The sequence below is a fragment of the Eucyclogobius newberryi genome, unplaced genomic scaffold (assembly GCF_026437365.1).
Source record: "Eucyclogobius newberryi isolate DKJ021-1_F unplaced genomic scaffold, fEucNew1.0.hap1 SCAF_13, whole genome shotgun sequence".
Taxonomy (NCBI): Eukaryota; Metazoa; Chordata; class Actinopteri; order Gobiiformes; family Gobiidae; genus Eucyclogobius; species Eucyclogobius newberryi.
Genome location: NW_027315757.1, coordinates 32627740 through 32641822, shown reverse-complemented (window position 1 = coordinate 32641822; position 14083 = coordinate 32627740).

The following is a 14083-nucleotide window of genomic DNA, read 5'->3' as shown; positions in this document are numbered from 1 at the left end:
ACAGATGCACGCTTCAAGATGGCATTATAAGAAAATGGAGCGTTGATGATGAAGCTTAAAGCGTAGAAATCAACCGCTTGTGATTAATGTCACTCTGGGAATTTCCTGGAATGAAAAGAATCAGAAAAGCGTTTATCACATGACTCATACACAGACTTCAGAAGGTCAATATTTTTTGGAGAGGAATGAATGAAGAAGCAAGAAACGACTCCTCACAGTGGCCGTAAATTAGAAGTACAAACTTATTTAGTTGCTTCATGACAATAAATGATGTAACTAATCGAATAGGCTCCACGTGTTTGATTAACGGATCCAGAATGTATGCACTATTCTTTTATGTTAGCAATAACCAGACGTTAGCCTGCTAACTATAGCTTGTGATAAACGAACCCACAGACATAAAGTTACAGTTTTATACTTTGTTCCTGAACTTAAATTACCCCCAAAAATAAAAATGACACAGAGTAAATGTTACAAGTAGAAATACCAAACAAAAAGCTAATAACATAAATCATACTGGTGATTTATTTATTTTAATTTATCATAAAGCGTGAACACATTTAACATCATATCTGTGAATTGTGTGAAGCAAAAACACTGGACCTTCACTAAAAATAGCTTTTATTTTCACCCAAAAGGGGGAGGGGCCTTTCGGTGGCACAAAGACATCTATTTACCTTATTCCGCCCCGCCCACTTTTGCCTCTTTTTTGCCTCGGATCGGCACTTCCGGTCCAGCGGGAACTCTGTTGTTTTAAAATGGAGAACGAGGGAAAACTCTCGCTGCTAAAATATGCCGTAAAGTTGATTGATTTGTGTAAAATATCCAATGTTTACGTGACCAACAAGTGAACAATGCACCGATTCCCTGTTTAGTCTGTGTAGAACTTATGTTCTCTCGAGGCCGGAAGCCTGAGGAGGATTACGTCGGACGGAGGCGCTCAGGGCAACTTCCGGAACAAGGTGAATGGCAGTCCGAAGTAAAAGTGGATCATGGTTTTACTTTTTATTTAGTTTATGCTTCATTCTGGAGCTATGTGCTATGTGTGATATGATTTAATATGTTTTGTGCTCTAAAACAATGACGCACACAACTGTTTTAGGATATAACACATTCACCAGCCGCACAACACAACAGGTCAAGGCAAAGGGGCATTATTTGGTTGTGAGTGCGACTAATGCCTTGAACCCAAATAATGGAGGAAAACTGAAATAAGATAAGATAAGATATTCCTTTATTGTCCACACATGGGGAAATGTCGGTGTTACAACGCAGTAGATACAGAGGAAATGGACAGATTTAAGTTTAAAAAAAAACACTCTTAATAGAAGAACTCTTATAAACAAAACTCCTCTCATATCTTAATAGCGAATGGAGGGGGAAAAAGATAAATAAATAAAATAAAAAGATAAAGATAAAAATGAAATAGTAATAAAACAAAATATTAATAATAAAATAAAATAAAGTAAAAATAGCTAGCATGAGACTAAATAATACTAATACTAATGGTAAAGTAAGTAAACAAAAACAAAAACACTTCAGTTATATGCACATGAATAAGACATTAATTGCTTGTGAGTACGACAGTAATTGCACATGAATATGACGGTATTGCACATGGTTAAATCAGTATTGCACATGTTCAGGGCTGTTTGTTATAAATGACTGAAATGACTTGATATAGCTTCGCAGACCGTACACCCCTGCGCTCTGTTCAAGTCGCTGAATATACCGTACATGACAGCGGCTTATGTACAGAGACTGAATGGAGATGGCAGGCAGAGTTAAAGGCTCGCGTCGCGTCGTCTTATCTCTCGGGGGCTTCAAAATGGCCTCTTACCAGCGTCATTCCTCTTAAACACACCACTCCACGCTCAGGTCTGGAGAGAGAAGTGACAGCGTAATGGCGTGGATACTGAGAGGAGGCGGCACAGTGGTGGGTTCTGGGTTGACGCATCATGAGAAATGGCCTTTTGAACATCAATAATATCGGATTAAATCAAAATCGGAACGTGAACGGTGAAAGAATAGGCACATATTTCAATTCCCCCCCCCCCCCAAGCTTCCTCTTCCTATCGTCCACTTCCCTTCTCCCCTCTGCGGTCGTCTGGTTCCCTGTGTGCGGGTGTCATGTTGCAGCACTGATTGAAGAGCTGTGTGTGCACTCCTTCAAAGGCCCAGTGTCAGTGGGACTTAGCTCATGTTTGTCTCAGATCTGGTTCAGAGACACGGCGTTGGCCTGCAGATGGCGTGTCTGTGTTAATGACAGAGCGTGCTGGGTTTATCAGCAGGTACAGGGCACTTCTCGCTCTAGACTGAAAAAAAATAGCACTTAATAAGGCAATATATAGTCTTGAAATGACTTTGCTGTCATTTTATCACGTTTTCTCAATTAAAACAGCCCATGATGTTGTGTCTCTGGTGATCTGGGGTCTCGTTTATAGAACTTAATGTTGAATTCTTGCTAAAAGTGTAGGTATGGACAAAACGCTTGTTCATCTCTCATCTTTCTCCTTCCAAATGTAACGCGGAAAGAGACGTACGCAACATTTTTGTGTGCACGCTTCATAAACGAGACCCCTGACCTGAAACTTGTCCTGGTGGCGTCACCTGCTTGTCTCCATGGAGAAGTACTTTGACCGTACTGTGGAACATTCCAGGCAAAGCAATAACATCACCCTAGCCAAACAGGCGGCTGACCCTTCAGCAGAAAAGTTCATTTCCACTGATCTCCCAGCTCTTTCACCAATTCATTACAAAAACTGCCAATTTACAATTCTAATGTTCTATATCTTTATGTGTCTGTGTGCCTTAGAGCCTGTACTTAATTGGACTTATTCAGTATGTTTGATCAGTGTCCAATAAATACATTTAGTTTAGCGTAAATAGAATAGTGTCCTATTTAAGTCTGGACGTGCATACCTGCTTTTTACACGTGAAGATTTCCACCCACCTGTCTCAGAAATGCCAGGAGTATTTGTGGCTCACATGAGAGAGGAAGTGGGCAGTAGTGCAGCACCGAGTGGCTCAGAGCAGAACAGGCAGTGTGCTGGAGCTGATAAGGAGGAGTTCCTCAGCTCCCACTCTCACTCCCGAGTGTGCACAGAGTGGCTGCACCATATTCTCGTGTGTTGCAAGGCATGACAAAAAGGCTGCTGGGTAAATGTCATATCAAAACTGTATTGATCACAATTACTCACACATTTTTACTCCCTTTTGACCTTTTTTCATTGTAACTTTCTTAAAGCAGTTTTTGTGAATAGCCTTTATTTTATTTGTTTGCTTTGAGCTGCCATTTTCGTTTTATAAAAATTGTGATTCATTGCAAACCCGGAAATATGCGTTGGAATTAGTTGGAATTGTCAGTGGTACCTTCTTTGGAGTATGTCACACTGGAGTATAAGTCGCACCAGCAAAAAAATGCATTATAGAGAAGAAAAAAACACATATAAGTTGCACTGGAGTATGAAATGCGGTTGCAAGTGTGAAAATAACAAATAGTATCACATATAAGTCGCTCCGGAGTACAAGTATAAGTATATAAGTATAAATATAAGTATAAGTCGCACCCCGGCCAAAACTATGAAAGAATGACTTATAGTCCGGATAATACGCATACGTGTTTCGGTTTCTAACCTTAAGCCATCTTCAGAACTGTCTCCAGTCTTGGTGGTGACGTACTGTAAATCAGCTGTTGTTACTTCCTGAGACATGGTCAGCCTGGCGGACTTGGCTGGTCGCTCAGACTGACCACGCGTCTTGTCGCCCGGTGCTTCCTGGAGTGGAGTGTTCAGTATTTTCTCCCATTTCATGTTTTCTGTTGAAGTCAGGGGCTTCAAAACTGACACTGCGTCTCAATTTATTTGACTAAAAACTTAAAAAATATGTGGTTATTATGGTTTTAGAATATTTGCGATATTAGTGATGGCAGCCTCAGAGTGGACACAGAGGAGAGTATGCAGAGCTCCACTGTCACGCATAATGCTCCAAATGGCATGAAACGGGATTAACGCTAATTCAAGGTCAATATGTGATGCTAATAGGGTTCTAAACGCCTGGATAATTAGAGATACACAGAGTTACACTGCTTATGTTACATGTATTGCACATTAGGATGTCCGCCGGGATAACGTGACGATCTCCGGGTAAGACGATGGTTTTCCGCAGTTTCATGAGTTCCTCCTTTGTATAAACGCACCGGCGCCCATCCATACGGCGGCTGTGGCCGAGGAGCGCGGTGGGGCCGGGGGGGCTAGCTCAGAGCTAGCGCACATTACTCAATAATCCAGCCGAACAAAGTCGAAACAAGTTGAATTAAGCGATTCCAGCGCGTGTCCCGATCGTACAACTAAAGTAGAAAAAATATTTACAAAACACAAAAGATAAAGCACATACGTGTGAAAAAAGTGTGAAAAAAGAGCGGAGCGTTGCACCGGGCTGCCAGCTGGACCGGCGCCTTTGTGACGAGGTGATCTGAGCTGCAGAGTGTGATAGCTCATCAATGGGCAGAGGTGTGTCGAATAGCCAGAATTTGAACTCCAGTAAGAGTAAAGTATACATACTAAAGTAAAATGTTCAATGTTCATGTTCACCAACAAGTCAGCAATGGAACAATATCCATGTCTCATTAGACGTCCCAGTTGCCTTTATTAAGGTATTAGAGTAATAATAATAATAATAATAACAACATTCTATTCAGACTTCAGAGTCCTGCACTGACCATGCTCACAGTGCTTGTGCTTGTATAACTGGGTCAGCCGATGTGTTGAGTGAGTTATCACAGTAAAAGAGAGAGAGACATTACAATGGGTTGAAAAAAAAGAAAAAGAAAGCTATTCACGTTTGATAAAAGAACTATGCGTGAGCCAACACTCACAAATCACCCAAAACTCACAACCTTTCTGGCAAAAAAGTAGAAAACGCCGTTGGTTAATGATGACATTTTCATTGTGTTCTCTGAATGGACCGGGAGGAATGTTGGTGTAATTAATTAGACATTCAGTTTTAGAGATTTGCATTGGATGTTATAAAGTCATTGTCTGGGTAACATGTGATTGAGCCATCTCAGTCCGCGCTCCTCAGCTTTGGAAGGACCTGCCTGAGGAGACAAGGTTTGCATCAGTATCATCTTTTAAATCACTTTCATTTTTTGACCTTTGGACCCTGAAGGACACATGTGGCCATGGAGCTTCTCAGATAAGGTCATCTTATGCTGGATCGAGGTGACGATCGATGGTTCCATCAGCGTTCTGGGACGTGTTCTGTGGAGGGTTTGGTTGGAGGTTCCATGTGAGTTGAAGAGGAGAGTCTGGACAGGCTCCGCTGAGGGCCCCAGCTTTTGGTACTGTGATGAACAGGGGATAAACTTATGGACATCCTGAAGCACCTGAAACATACATTAATAACACTCTAAACGCTGTATGAAACGCTCTGCTTACTATTATTGACAAACGGTTACAGACGGGTACAAAAGAACGTCAGCAGAACGGAAGAAATAAGGAATATCGCTGTCATGATGCACATTTCTTTTCTCTGTATCAGTCCAAATTCAGGCTTCAGACGACACAGGTTGTTTCCTTTTTTTCTCGTCCTATTCCCTTATCTTCAAAGGACATAAGCACATTTCTAATACATTTCATTTCTTTTTTTTAAATGCTCTTCTGTGTTATGCTTGGCCTCTGGCCAAGCATAACACATTAAATCTAGATATTGTTATATGAATCATGTGTCGGTAATTGTGTCCTTAATAACATTAAAACTAATTAAAGAATGAATGTTTGACTGCTTTTTAGCTCATTTTAGCCATTATAAACAGTGGCCAAAGTCGTGGTTGGCCAGTTTTTTCTGTTTGGCCATGGAATTGTTGACCATTGACCACTTTTGGATCATAGATTGTACTTTTTTTTAAATGCATTCTTTAAAAAGTGCAATCTGTGATATTCAGAGCTGGTTCACCAAATCAAATACTATGTTACTGTGAGTACCGGTATTTGTTATAAATCTTGACGATGTTACCAAAAATACCTTAAAAGAGCATCAAATGAATCAAAACACATTTAATTTTTTTGTTTTCTTTCATTTTGTGCAATATAAGACGCAAACATTGAAACACACACTACAGCTCTTTATCCACTAATCCAACAATGCAACTTTGTGATTTACCAGAACGTTTTAGACTAGAAGAGCACAATAAAACTGCACTATACTCCCCTCTGGTGGTTTCTCCAGCTGTTTCTATATATATGATATATACAGGTGTCAGGTAAAGTGTACATTAGATTATATTGTTTCTTTTAAAAATAATGTACACATTCTTGTTCTTTTTGTTGGTGTTTTATGCTCATTCTACTTATACTGTATCGTGTTATGTGAAATTCTTGCTGCCTGGACACATAGACCTGTTTTCCCAATACAAACCGCATCTTGTCGTGGGCTGACTTCCATTCAGACTTCCCTTGTTCATTTGATGACCAGACTGTCTCATGCTGATGATTTCAACGACAAAAACATTGCAGTTGTGGGAGCTAAAAGTGTGTGGAGTTATGTGGAGAAAAGGCGTCAAATTCTGCTTACGGTGAATCAGACTTAATGGACATTCACATATGTAGCCATGGTTCCCTGGAGATACAGGGATCAGACACAGAAGCTGCACATTTTAAGACTGTTTCCACACATTTGGAAAGTCCACTTTAAGGCAAACACTGTGAGTGAGCTTGCATTTTCACAAACCTGACTCTTACCTGGTCTGGAGGAGCCTCTTGCTTGTTTCCATGGTTCATTTTGCTTCAAGTTTACACAGTATGGCATAAAATGTATCTCCATGGAGAATGTTATCAAGTATGGGTTTACTTAATGTTTTCATGGAATCATGCTGGTGACATGCCAGTGCCAATTACAGAAAGTTACACAGTGTTGTTTTAGCTTTAAATTACTTTTGACACTATTATGTTATAGGGGCCTGCCTTGCCTGAAAAACTGCTTTATCTCATCCCAGATCAGAGCACTACTTACTGGACTGGTGTGAATACAAGGCACAATGGAAAAATATTGAATGCAATGCTGTGCCGCGGGTTCCTGTGCAGGCCTTATTGGCAGATGACAAACGGCTGAATAACCTGGAGGAAGTTGAGAATCCATGGGTAAAATGTACGCTTATGACACGGAAGAAGCTAATCAAAACATATAAAATGAACAAAGACATAAAAATACTAAGCTGGTTGGCTTATGATCAAAGCTTTAAGCCAAAGCGCACAGATTTAAAATTCAATGTTTAGATAACAAAAGGCATACAAGTTTTTGACCAGATTGTAAAAAAGAATCACATGGAAAGCTTCGATATGTTGAAAAAATCCTTTCAAGAAATAAATCAAAGCACCAACAATTATAATACTCCTACTGAAATCTTTATCAAAGCATTTAAATCGTAACTTTCAAGGGGAATCATATTTAAAGTATATATGGACAGCCAATCCACTAAACATATTAAGGAAAGTAATTTTGTTTTGACGGATGAGGAGTGGGAAGACTGTACATCACAATGGAGGACCAGAGTGCACATTACTCACAGGGAGGGGCCGGATGCTGGAGAGACTGTGGTTGCCGGGAGACAGATCATTACCATGTGTTTTGGGACTGTCCTGTTGTGCAGAAATACTGGACACAAATTAACACAGCGATGCAGACTATTTTTGACACCCCTATCCCACTCAAATTTGGAACAATGTATTTAGGTCTCAAAACTCCTGCCATGGACATAATGGATGGATATCTACGGAACATACTGTTGGTCGCCGGGAAGAAGGCAATAACAAAAAAGTGGATGACCCAAGCTGCCCCGACGGTTAAGGACTGGACATAACTGACACACGCACCATGGAAAAAGTAACCGACAGACACAACTTGAAAATGGACACATTCAATAAGCAATGGACAAAATGGGACTCACACTTCCTGCCATAAGATGCGTTAACCCCTTTTTCAAACCCTTTAAATATATATATATATATATATATATATATATATTTTTAATTATTATTATTATTTTATATTATTCTTTGTTATTATTCCAATACAAGCATAAGAGAGAATGAATGTGTGTGTGTATGTATAAGTGAATATTAATCTGTGCATGCGTGTATGTACAGTATATATGTTTGTTTGTATGTGTATGTGTATATATGTATATGTAGTGTGTGTGTATGTGTGTGCATTGATCAGAGGTAATATGTGTATATGAATTAAGCGATATATATGAATGTGTATATATATATATATATATATATTTTTATTTTTATTTTTTTTTGTTGAAAGTTGTAATTTATTTATTTATTTAGTTTTTTTCTTCCCTAATTCTTTATATAGGTTAGTTTGTGTTCTGTGGGTTAGGGTTTTTGCTGAGTGTTTAAAAAACAATAAATCGAGTGGCCTTCCTTCAACTGCTAATAATGTATTGAATTGGTTTGTTTGATCTGTTTGTTTGTTTGTTTGTTTGTTTGTTTGTCAGCTTTTGTTGACTGTGTGGCACTTTGTAAACCATGTTTTGAAATGCTCTATACATAATGATTCATATTGTTAGATTATTTTTAATAATAAAAATAATAAACAGATTCATGGCTCAAAATAATCCGTCTCCAGTTCATTCTGTCATTCTATTGTTATAGAAACCGAGGTGTATCATTTTGTGGATAACTGAATGAGAGCAGAATGGACAGAGCTGTAGTTGTTCTGGGAGTAGTCGTGGTTACGCCGCTCCAAAGCTGTGCTCATTATGCTATTGCTCCGGCCAGAACTCACCTTCATTTACATACCATTGGCAGACCATCGGCCCTTTTACCTCCGCATACCTCCACTCTGGGTCCCATCTGCTTTGTTCACAATAACACGCATCATTTCTCACCACGCCTCTGGGCTTTAGCGTCAGCACGAGCGCTATGACAGACAACAGCAGCTCAGCAAATCAAACCACATGAGATGAAATTTATTTCCCAATCAGCACGGAAGAGGGGGAGCACCTGCCGTGGGCCGCGCTCCCCCACCTCTGTGTTTATACGACCTTGTGCATGTGCTAGTTCTGATCAGCAAACTTTATGCATAATATGCATTTAATCTATTGGGACAAGCAAAGACCAATTAAAGCCAGGTCTAATGTTAGCTACTGTTAGCATCACTACTGTTAGCATCACTATATTTTACTCCCACCACATCACATACATCATAACAATTATTACTAACATGCATTTATTTAAAAGAAATGAGCATCTATTATGATATTTATGTCCACTTTCCCATTTTCCAATCATTCATTTGGGATTTTGACTATATTTGAATATTTGACTAGACAAAGCACTGGCCAGGAACCACCGGTACTGGTGAAATTCAAATATACGGTTCACATAAGACTGCTGATTTTGGATTAGCACACCAGACATTTAACAATATATTTTTTTTGAAAATGCATCACAATCAATATGGAAAAGACAAAACCAAGAATAATTATTAAATCATACATTAAATCACACATTTTGGATGCATGCAATGGTTTAATACATTTGGTCTGTTTAGAGTCAGAATATCCAGCGTCCGGCGTAGACAAAGGAGGCAGTGCAGGAATGTGTGTCTTTGTTGTGGAGGTTGATTAATGAAGGGCCCCGTAGACCACAGCTGGAGCCCCCATCGGCCTGCCCTGCACCCCTAATGTGTGTGTGCCAGTATTCATCACATTGTGGGGACCAAAAACTCGTCCCCATAAGGTCAATTCTTCAATAGGAGGTCAACAAAATAGTAAAGATATGGTTCCATGTAGGATAGCGCTTACTAGGTTGGGATCAGTCTCAAGGAAATGAATATTAGTCAATGTAATGTCCCACATACAATGTAAATGTGCACGTGTGTGTGGAGAGGGCGTCTGCTCAGTATCAAAGCAAACGTTCTGGCACTGTGCGTTTGGATAATACGCTTGTTTCTTGTCTTTTTGGCAGGCCCGTGGTGTGACATGAATGCAATTAACTGTATCCCTTTAGTGATTATGACTGGGGGCAGGGCTTAACATGACGATTCAAAAGATTAGCATTCAATAAGACTACTTGGATCAATTATATTTGCAACCTGAAGTGGGAACTAGTCATTAAGCGACAGAGAAATGTGTGAAACACACTGTATGTGTGGTTTCCAAGCCTGGATAAATGGACGTGAAATAATATAACAATGTATTGGTAGACTATTTAAAAATAATGGAGATGTCATTTTAAGAAATACGGACTTCTCATTCAGAACTAGAGCGAGTATAGAAGATTAAGCCAACTATACTTTGACCATTGACCCGTCTTGTTCCATCTGACCGCCCGTGTGATGTTTGACTGGCTTCTGATCATGTGAATTATTGAAACGAGGCATAATGTCTGTAAAGGTAAAGCTATTTTCCCCATGTTTTTGTCGTTTCAGCCTTTCTGCCATCACCCATGCATACTTGAACACACATATACGGCACATATACACACTTGTGCATGAATGACTACATGTTTTAACGCAAGTAAGTCACTTCCAATTATCTACACCGGTCACCATAGTAACATAAAGGGGGAAAAATCATTCTCGTGTAGTAATTTGTCAAGTCAGATTTCTGGGCGTTGTCCTATTGCATTCTGATGGGTGGGGGGTGGGACCCTGATGGGCCAAGGTATAGCCCAAGGAGAGCGCACCCTTGGGACTGCCCTCCAGTGTGCTGTAAACCATAACGCCCTTATAACAGCCACATTTCTCATTTCCACCCGGCTCTGGCCATATCTCATCTGCTGTGGTGGATCCTCTGAGACCTATATACCACAAACCAGGTCGGCACACCAAAGCTGCACACTCAGCTCTGGAGAAAGAGGAGGGCGGCTGATTTTAAGACAATAGATGTGTCCATTTTGCTCCCTACAGCAGTTACTATGGACCTCTTAATCATTTATATAATATTGGGTCATGTGAGAGAGCAGAAGCGTGGAGCTGGGGGTTCTTTCTGTCATATTCATGAAGAAAATGGAAAGTGGCTGTTAAAAGCACCTGAGGTTAGCATCTGACTGCATCAGCCGGGGTCTAATGTTTGCACTAACCAGAGCAATGTGAAATGAGATCAAAGCAGCAAAACATAATGATATTAATATCATTTACATTTATCTTTTATGTTTTATCATTTGGGTTCATGCAAGGTGTTCACAGAGAACAACAAGGTGACTCAATCTCATTCATTTGGAGCTAACATTTCTGGTGGAGGGTCTAGGACATGGTCGTCCCCAAGGAGATGATACTTTGCCTAGAATGATGGCCTTAAACTTTTCTGTCTCCTTGGAGACAAGAAGGATCATACCAGGCCCATGACAGGTCAATAAAAACACCTATAATTGATGATAGGAAGGCCTACTTTAATGCTGTTTTGTGGAACGCCCCAGGTAATACAAAAACATCTCCATGGAGACAAGCAGGTGGCAGATCTCCGCCAGGAAGTTTAGCCAACAAATAAAGCGTGTCGTGGGAAGGATCACTGCATCATTGACCAAACACTGACGCGCCTCTGGACAGATGAGGTCAACTGTCTCTCGTGTCTCGTGCGCAGACTAAACTCTGTGACGAGACCGCGCACTGTACTGTCCACTACTGAGACACGCAGGCTGTGAATACAAATGAGCTGACACACACACGGCTCTCCCCCCCTCTCCCCCCACTGTCCCGCACGCACGCACCGCACGCACCGCTCGCGCGCACACATGTTCACGCTCCTCACGCTCTCCGGTGCCCGCGTGCTCAGGAGCTGCATTGGAGCTGCGCACGAGCTCTACCCGCACCTCTTCATTTGTCAGTCGCGGGGGAAGAAGATCCACGCGCGGAAATTTGGGGCTTTTCTTTCTTTCTTCAGCGGCGGCTCGCATCGTCTGCGCTGCGTCTGAGCGGGCGCGCCACCTGAGCAGGAGAAGTGAAAGAAGAGGACAAGAAGAAGAAGGAGGAGGAGAAGGAGAAGGACGCGTTGAATATCTAAGAGCTTCACGTTTGCAACATGGGGAACGAATAGGCTCCGCACAGCCTCCCTCAGCCCTTTTTTTTGGTGTCCAAGGTAAGAGAGGAGGAGAGAGCCGCTGGCGCTGGAGCATCTTTGGGCACCTGAGCTGTGCTGGGGCGGGGGAGTGTCTCCTTCTGCCCGGTGGTCTTCCCCCCAAAACCGTGCCCTCACCACCAGCTCCGACTCAATCCATTTACACTGACTGACCACCTTGACCACGGTCCATTCCGAGTGGGGCTCCTGGGGGTCTTTGTCAGATTGCACGAGCCCATTGTGGGAAACACTGTGTACGTGTCGTGGTAGTAAGAGTATGTGTCTGTGGGGGGAAAAAAGCATGAGTCAGCACGAGTGCAGTGCAAATTTAAGGCTGAAAGTGTCATTGTGCATGAAGTGTCATTGTGCATGAAGTGTCAGGCAGAAGAAAGTGCAGACCACCCTCATAGCCATGTCCACCGGGTTTAAAAAAGTCACATTAAAAGTCCACTGTCTGTTCTGCTGGAGGGTCCGCCACCTGCTTGTTTACGGGCGACTGTGCTTAACATGTTCCACGGTATAACATTAAAACCAACCTCTCCATGGAAACAAGAGACACCACCAGGCTCAACGACAGGTCAGGTCTATGGAGCAGCGAGCGTACAGTAAAAATGCTTTTGAATGTCTTTTTGAGCATGAAACACCTGTAGGAATGAGTGCGATATTGAAATGTTTAATGCCATACTGTGGAACATTTCAGGCAACACAGGGACATAAAGTTGTCTTAACCCCCACCAGAAAAGTGACATGGTGCACCATTTATTTTAATACTTTTCTATATATTTTTAGTGTAGCATTAGGCGTTGTTGCTTAATTACTTATAGAACATGGTTGATTGATTAATTTCACCATAGAATTTGATGATGTTTTTTTTTAACCGTTGAGTTGAAGGCAGTGAATGATGCTCGATGTGCACTTCGAGCTCCAGTTAACCCTTGTGTTTGCCTGTCAGGCTGGTGCCCCGGGGCAGCTGCAGTAGGACATATGGCTCTGCTCTGTGTGGGAAAGGTGCTCACACTTCTGCTCTGTCACTGACTTTACCACCATTTTGTATTCCCGTGACCCTCTTTTAGGACGTCCCACTGATTTGATTCAGCCTGTTGACATACTGGTGGATTGTTCGTGATTGATAAGCACATTATCAGATTTGGTTGCGTTTCAGCAGGAGTCCCTAATAAGATCAGGGCCAGATGGACTGCTTTTGTCTTTTCCATCACTGAATATGGTCACATAAAGGACCTGTCCTTCCACATGGGCCGGTAAGAGAATGAATGAGCTGGATACTACAGCAATGTCAGGAGAAACTTTGCATTTTGACATATATATATATATATATATATATATATATATATATATATATATATATATAAACTATAAATTGAGAATATTCCTGGGTTGCTTAAAGATGGCTTTGATCATATTTGTACTTCGGGCTCTTTACAGCTGGGCACTCCAAATATGACTTGTTTTGTGGTAAATTAGTACTTTCTGTGGTTGCTGTGATTAAAACAGCACTTTGGGACATAAAACAAATCATTTTATTTCTTGTCAACCTGGAAGTAAGAACCAAAAGCAGCACAACAGTTAGTTAAGCAGATTTAAATGCCTACTTCTGGTTTCGATGTGTGAAAATTAGGTAACTCTGCTTTAAAGGGCAATAATAATGCATTGTTTGTATGTTATAATGTATAAAAAGCACATATCAGTCAGTTAAAGCTACATCTACTGGCTGCAGATGGAATTACATAGAGGAGGTATACAAACCTAGCTTTCCTCCTCTTAATACTGCCACGTAGTGGTAATGAGTCTGGTGATGATGGTGATGTGACCCATGACATCACAAATCTGGAAAATTCAGAACAGATTGTTTCGTGCGGTGAGAAAGGATTTCGTAAACACGATTATTGAAACAAAAGTGTGAATAATGTTAAATACAACTCTCGGTACGTTTTTAATGAGCGAACTATTCTCTAACATGGTAATAAGCTAAAGAAGCCACAAGTTCTGCTTCCTTTC